Genomic DNA, 8,337 nt, shown 5'->3' with positions numbered 1-8,337 from the left:
ATTTAATGATTCCATCCTCACATTACGTAACTCCAATATCACATGTGATAGTTCTTTTGTCACATTCGGTGGTTTCTTTACATTTTTCTCACATTTGACGGTTTCATCCTCATATTGTGTAATTCCAACATCATATGTGACAATTTTTTTGTCACATTCGGTGCTTTCCTTACTTTTTTTCTCACATTTGATGGTTTCATCCTCATATTGTGTAGTTCCAACATCACATGTGACAATTCTTTTATCACATTTGATGATTCCCTTACTTTTTTCTCACATTTGATGGTTCTATCCTCGCATTATACAATTCCAACATCACATGTGACAGTTTTTTTGTCAGATTCGATGGTTCCCTTTTTTTCTCACATTTAATGGTTCCCTCCTCACATTGTGCAATTCTAACATCACATATAGCAGTTCTTTTGTCACATTTGATGATTCCCTTTTTTCTTCCTTACATTTGACGGTTTCATCCTCATATTGTGCAGTTTCAACATCACGTGTGATTGTTCTTTTGTCACATTTGGTGGTTTCCTTATTTTTTACTCACAGTTGACGATTTCATCCTCACATTGTGCAGTTTCAACATCACATGTGACTATTCTTTTGTCATATTTGCTGGTTCCTTTATTTTTTTCTCACATTTGACGGTTCTATCCTCACATTGTATAGTTCCAACATCACGTATGACTGTTTTTTTTGTCACATTTGGGGGTTCCCTTATTTGTTTCTCACATTTGATGGTTCTATTGTCACATTCGGCAGTACCAACATCACATTTGATCGTACTTTTCTCACGTTCGGTGGTACTTTAATTTTTTTCTCACATTTAACAGTTCCATTATTACATTGGGCAATACCAACATGACTTGTGACTATACTTTTGTTACATTCGATGGTTCCCTTTATTTTTTTTCTCACATTTGATGTTCAATTTTCACATTGGGCAATACTAACATCACATTTGACCGTACTTTTGCCACATTCGATTGTACTCATATTTTTTCTCACATTTGATAGTACCATCCTTAAATTATGCAGTACCAACATAACATGTGACTGTACTTTTGTCACATTCAGTGGTTCATTTATTTTTTTTCTCACATTTGATGGTTTCATTATCACATTAGGCAATACTAACATCTTATTTGACCGAATTTTCTCATATTCGGTGGTACTTTAATTTTTACTCACATTTAATAGTTCTATTATCACATTGAGCAAAACCAACATCACAAGTGACCGTACTTTTGTCACATTCAATAGTTCCTTTTTTTTCTCACATTTAATGGTTACATTATCACATTAAGTAGTACCAACATCATATATGATAGTACTTTTGCCACAAATGACCGAAATGACTAGAAACCTTAAAAAATGACTAAAATACCCTGAAACTTATAAAATAGCCCAAATACCCCTGAAACCCTCTAAAATTACCAGAATACTCTTAGAACCTAAAAGATTATCAAAATACCTTAGAATCTAAAAAATGACCGAATGAACCTAAAACCTAAAAAATGACTATAATGCCATTAAAACCTATAAAATGACCGAAACACCAATAGAACATAAAAAATGACAAAAAAAAACCCGTAGAATCTAAAAAATGATTGTAATGCCCTTGAAACCTAAAAAATTACCAACAACCCCTAAAACCTAAAAAATGACTAGATTACCTTTAGAACCTATAAAATGACTGAAATATTTGATATTCATTTGGATGGCAACATTTGGATTTGGATTATTTTGAACCAATGGAATTAAAATGCCCTTATTTGAAATCTATTGATTTTAAAATTCCTTGTTTGGGTCTTCTTATACAACAAAGGATTTGAAATTCTATTGTTTGGATACCTAAATTTGAATTTGAATTTAAGATCATAAAATATTTTTTCCAATTTTTTTTTTTCTTAAACCTTCTAAATTTTTAGTAACATTTTTAATAGATTCATGAGGTAATGAAATGCCATTGATAACCTAATTGACGAGATAATGAGTAAAAATATGTCATCATAGCCAACTAATAATTTGCTATTAGTAACAACTTGGACTTGCAAAATATGAATTTATCATATTACTAAAAAAAAATTTATTGTTCCATTACAATCATTATCTATGGAGAGGACAATCATAATCAATCTAGATATTATGGACAATCATGCACATTCATGCAAAAGATTATCTAACATGAGAAGTCATTTTTTTCTAGGTACAAGACTACACGACATTGTGAAGCCATGAATGCCTTCTTGAATAGATTTTTGGATAGGCAAACTAGTCTTTATGAGTTGTTCCAACAAGTTAATAGAGCACTTACACGTATTAAACACAATAAGGTGGGGGTAGATTTTACTTCTAAATATGTTAAATCTATTATGATTACTAGGTTAGTTAAAATCGAGAAGTATACCACTAATATATTGACAAGGGAAATATTCCATATCTATGTGCCACAATTTGTTTACTAAGAAATCACTCTTCCATAAATTCACATATGAAATAACAGAATTCACTAATTCTGTTTGTATGCGCCGTAGATGATCCAAAGAAATCAAACCACCTACTTGCACTTGGATCTAAATATGGTAATTTTCATCTCATAATGTTTATAACTTGAGTTGATATATAACTCACTTTCATGAACTACAAGCTGGTCTCTTGTTGCAAAGTATCTAAACGAAGCAGACAAACTACAAAGAAATCCATTTTTAAAGGAAAAAATTCATCTAAAAATAAATCCACTACAATGTGTCTTGTTCACATCTATATTTGAATACTAGCATGGCAACAATTGAAAAAGAGACAATCAAAAGCATATGTATTTTGGATCATTCATTCTTAAGTTCCCAACAAGGCAACTTCTAACTTGTAGGAATTTCTTATTATCCCTTCTGCAACTCCACTAGCAACAGAATTATCTGCATTTACATGATACAACTATTAGAGCTTCAAAAAAAAAGGAGATGGTCATAAGAGCAAATCTCTTTGCTTAGAGCCTTAGATATTTATTTATATAACTATTATTATTCAAGAACTTTGGCTCATCTAGCTCAACTTGACAATATCAGCAAATTCAAAATCATATATAATAAGTTTATTAAATAAATAAATAAAATCTAGTAAACAACAACATGATAAAAAAAGGATATAATCATATAATGAACCTTTGAGAGGTTTCTTATTATCTGAAAATTTAGTAATAATGTAAATGATTGTGGGTGCATATCAAAGTTTTAGCTCTGTTTTAGAGCTTGGTCTTGTTACATGGACTTCAATTGTATGAGCCAATTCTTCATCCTACCCCTGCAAAATGATTTAACTTCATATTAAATGTAAGTTTTGAGCAGGAGAGAAAAAGAGAAAGAAAAAGACGCTATGACACTTCAGCAAGACACTATCCAAATAACATTATCAATCTCCCATCTATTATTTGCATCAAGATTTGATTGAAAATTTTTCAATCTTTTACTCCATGATTAAGTAAATTAGTTAGTTAAAATTGCATAAGATAGGCACACTAGCTCCACTAGGCTACTACAAAGCTTATAGAACAAAACATCAAACACATGGTGTGCATTTTTAGAACAAATCATCAAACGTTGTTCAAATCTCTCAAATGCAACAACCAAAAGCAAATCTCCCACAAACCATTATATATCTACCAAATAAAGGAAGAAGAAAAAGAACTAACCTCAAGTTGCTACAGTTTATCAAACAAACAATAGGTTGCTGCAATTTATCAAAAAAACCTTAGATTGCTGCAGTTTACCAAAAAAACCCTCAGGTTGTTGCAATTTTAAAAAAAAAATAAAAAATAAAAATAAAACCTCAGGTTGCTGCACTCAATGAGTGAAAGAGACTCAAGCATCTCCAAAACTATGAAATATGAACTTGGAAAACTCAATCAAATTCAAAAACTAAGCAGTAATCGTGTTTATTATATTTAAAGGCTAAAACAAAAAAAACAAAAAACAGTAAGACCCAGATGAACTATTCTTGACTTGGAGAACAAAAACAACCTACAGATTAGACAGGAACCAGTTTAAAATGAAAACAAAAGATGGGGTTCACTATCTCCTTCAAAGTCTATGACTCTATATTACTTGAATGAAAGTTAAAAACTTCTAAACCACACAATGACCACTGAGTTTTTAAGTTTGAACAAAACAGAAATAGAGCATGCTAATTGCAAGTATACATGTTTAGTCATCCCCCAAACACCTAGCACGTATGCCCACTAAAACATTGCAACTTAAATAACACAAAGTTATAAACTTTATAGTGTGTACGAATAAATAACATAGTAATACATACAAGTTGGACTAAAAGAAACACAAATTAAATGGAGGATATTTGAACCCCAAAAATAAAGAAGCCTACTAAATTTAAGATTTTATTCTCATAGTTTACAAACTCACTAAGGGTTTGCAAAAATAAGAAAGAACAACAACCAAAGTGATACCGACCTCTTTGTGCACCCAGACCAAATCAGTTCTGCTCATCAGGAACTACATTAACCAAATCTATGCATAGAAATGAACATTATAAAACAACAGTAGAAATTACTAATGAAACCACAAATGAAATTTGATATTTACAAATCTTAGTAATAAAAGTTTCATGTTATAGGGTGACTTCAACAAATAGAGAGGAAAAGGATTAAAAATTAAAATCCCGATTTGAATACGAAACACAGAATACAGGATAGTTTGTACTCAACTTCTATATATTGCTATAAACTTAAGCCTTTAGACTTTTCTCTTTTTCCGAAACCCTAGAATTCAAATAAAAAATAAATAAAATTATCAAAACCAAACAAAAAATATGAAATCTGAATCAGAATTAAAATCAATCTGAATCAGCACGAAGAAGCGGTGAAATCAATCTGAAAAACCACTGGCAAATAAATAAATAAACATCTTCTCAAATTCAAAAAAAATGATCAACAATGGCAATGGCAAATGATCAGAAGGTGGAACATTGCTTGCCTGGTCTCTCGTTCATCTTCTTGGCCCTCTTTCATTCTCTGTTTTTTTTTTTTAAGCCAATCTTTCGTTCTCTGTTTCTTTCTTTTCTTTTTGGTTTTTCATTTATACACTACCCATTCAGCCGGTAATAGGTTTACTACTCAACTTAAATAGATGGTTAGGATTGAAACAATAAAAATACACGGCTAAGATTTAGGTGAGTACAGTACCCACTAAAAAAAAGGTTGGTACCGTAAAATGACCCTATATATAAACATATATAATAAAGATTCATCGAAAATAATGACACATTAAATCAATGAACATTATAACTTATCACTAATTTTATTAAAGGTACATTAATTATTCTTATTTAATGACACATTACTCATTAAAGGTACATTAATTATTTTCATTTAATGACACATCAAAGAGTTATAAGGTAATTAACACATTATAATAAATGCATTTATCCATTTAAAACATGGTAATTAATTAGTAATATTTTGACATAAATGCAAAGTTTGGTGAGGTAGAAGGCTAAATGAGGAAAATTCAAAAGAATATGATAAAACATCATACTCTCCTAAATGAAGTTTGGGCTTTATATATAAACATATACAATAAAGGTTCATTGATTCAATGTGTCATTGAATGAGAATAATTAATGTACCTTTAATGGAATAATGACACATTAAATCGATGAACATTATAATATATCATTAATTTGATGTGTCGTTGAATGTGAATAATTAATTTACCTTTAATGAGAATAATGACACATTAAAGCAATGAACATTATAACGTGTCACTAATTTCATTAAATGTACATTAATTATTCTCATTCAATGACACATTACTTATTAAATGTACACTAAATATTCTCATTCAATAACTCATTACTTATTAAATGTATATTAATTATTCTCATTGAATAACACATTAAAGAGTTCTAAGGCAATTATACATGATAATAAATGCATTTATCCATTTTTTTGACTGAATGCATTTATCCCTTAAAACATGGCAATTGATTAATAATACTTTGACACATATGCAAAGTTTGGTGGGATGGAAGGCTAAATGAAGAAAAGGGATAAATGCATTTATCCTTAATGAAGTTTCTGCTTTATATATAAGGGAAATGCTAACAAATACCCTTAGGACATTGATTAATAATCTATTTAAAGAAAGTTTTTATGGGAAAAGAAAAAAAAGTAATTAATATTGTGATAGCTTTTTTCATTTCACATAAAAGTGGTGTCAAAATTTTCCTAACATGGATTATTAACCAATGCCCTAAGGGCACTCATTAGTATGACCCTATATATAAACATATATAATAAAGGTTCATTGATTCAGTGTGTTATTGAATGAGAATAATCAAAGTACCATTAATGATAATAATGACACATTAAATCAATGAACATTATAATGGATCACTAATTTCATTAAAGATACATTAATTATTCTCATTCGATGACACATTAAAGAGTTCTAAAGTAATTCATACATGATTATAAAAGCATTTATCCCGTTAAAACATTATAATTAATTAGTAATTCTTAGACATAAATGCAAAGTTTGGTGAGGTGGAAAGCTAAATGAATAATATTCTAAAGAATATCTGACATGATAAAACATCATGTTCTTCCAAATGAAGTTTCTACTTTATATATAAGGGAAATACTAACAGATGCCCTTAGGGCAATGGTTGATGATCCATTTAAAGAAAGTTTTTATAGGAAAATAATTAAAAAAAACAATTAATTTTTTAAGGATTTTTTCTATTTCTCATAAAAATTGTGTCAAAACTTTCTTAAAATGGATTGTTAATGATAACCCTAATGGGCACGCATTAGCATAACCCTATATATAAACATATATAATAAAGATAATTCATTGATTCAATGTGTTACTGAATGAGTATAATTAATGTACCTTTAATGAAAATAATGACACATTAAATAAATGAACATTATAACGTTTCACTAATTTTGATGATGCAAAGAAGATCAGTAGGCTGGATGCTTCGGACTTGAAAGGACCACTTGCTCTCTCTGCGGCCTGAAGAAAAAAGAAAAGCAAATCAAAGGTGACCGGGGCTGCCGGCCAAAAACCCTCCGATGGCAAAGTCAGTTTTTCTCTCTATATTTTTAGAGTTCCAACTTTTTTTGGAGTAAAATCCACATACCTTTGCTTTGTCTGAATCAGTCTTTATATAGTGCCTTCATAGAGGGTTATCGAAATTGGAACCTCCCCTGGATTCAAGGAGGCGCAAGGGTCAAATGTAACTCCCATAACCGTTTAGGAGTTATTGCTTCTATTTCACAACGGATACCTAACAGTTATGCGTGGGATAAGGAATTATCACATTATATTCAAAGATTTTCCTAAGTATGATACTCTCGTCCTGGAATTCCTTAGTTGAGTATACTTTGGCACTTGCGCAGGGGCTGTCTCGTCTGACAGACAAACTCCTTCAAGACGAGGTTGTCCGCCTATTCTCTGGTGGTGCTTATCTCGTCCAGAGCTCTTCTTGCTTGGACGAGGTAGTTGCAGGTAGGTTCCAGAGGGTGTTTACAATTCCAACCGGGTTACGGACGACCTTTATGGACAACTTTGAGATAGGCAAAATCAGTATTCTATCAGTTGCCCCCTGTTTAAGGGTCGTCCAAAGCTCTTTGGTTTTTGGACATGCTTCAACATATCATCCCACATGTCTCAAGGTAGAGGGTGGGGTTCCAACGGCCCCCAAATTGTGCCATGTGTCATCACTTATTTGGATAACCGTTATGTCGATTTGAGTTTTTGAGGAAGTTGCCACGTGGTTCTCCCTGATTGAATATTTTGTTTCATGTTTCACTTTTCAACGCCTATAAATAGTGGATTTCCTCCCATACCCTCTCCATTTTTCAAATTTCCTCGTTTGACATCTCTCGTCCATCACCTCGTCTAGGAGTATTCCAGCGTCCCTAGTTTCCTTCGTCTAGAGCCAGGTATTTTCTCTATGCTCGTCTTTAGGCTTCCCTTATATTTCCACAATGTCCGAGGTTTTTTCTTCGTCTAGCAATAGTGTTGATAGGGAGATAGATGAATATCGCAACACAACTAGCTATAGTGGTTCTAGTAGCGATAGCAGTAGTAGCGGTGGTAATACCATAGACGAGTATGTTTCTGGGGTTCCTGGGGTTCCCTTAGAAGTTTTCCAGGAGGAATTTAGGACGAGAGTGACATCCGGATCTAGGGCTGGTCCCTCTAGTGCGCCCTCGTCCACTTAGAAGGACGAGGTTGAGACTGTTTACAGCTGTGCTGTAGGGGTTCCGGCCAAGACAGACGAGAGAAAATTAGCGTCCCTTAGAAGCTG

General features: G+C 31.9%; 1 long non-coding RNA gene across 1 annotated transcript; it reads right to left on the bottom strand.

Annotated features, from left to right (window-relative positions):
• Positions 1-2,443: 2,443 nt before the first annotated feature.
• Positions 2,444-5,064, bottom strand: LOC142618412 (uncharacterized). Its single transcript, XR_012841279.1, has 3 exons — positions 4,921-5,064; positions 3,168-3,306; positions 2,444-2,921 (listed from the first exon to the last, which is right to left on the bottom strand). It is a non-coding gene; the product is annotated as an uncharacterized LOC142618412 (long non-coding RNA).
• Positions 5,065-8,337: the final 3,273 nt, after the last annotated feature.

Source organism: Castanea sativa, chromosome 12 (genome assembly GCF_040712315.1).
Source record: "Castanea sativa cultivar Marrone di Chiusa Pesio chromosome 12, ASM4071231v1".
Classification (NCBI taxonomy): Eukaryota; Viridiplantae; Streptophyta; class Magnoliopsida; order Fagales; family Fagaceae; genus Castanea; species Castanea sativa.
Note: the sequence above shows the minus strand (reverse complement) of the source record. Positions and strands in the feature narration are given on the sequence as shown.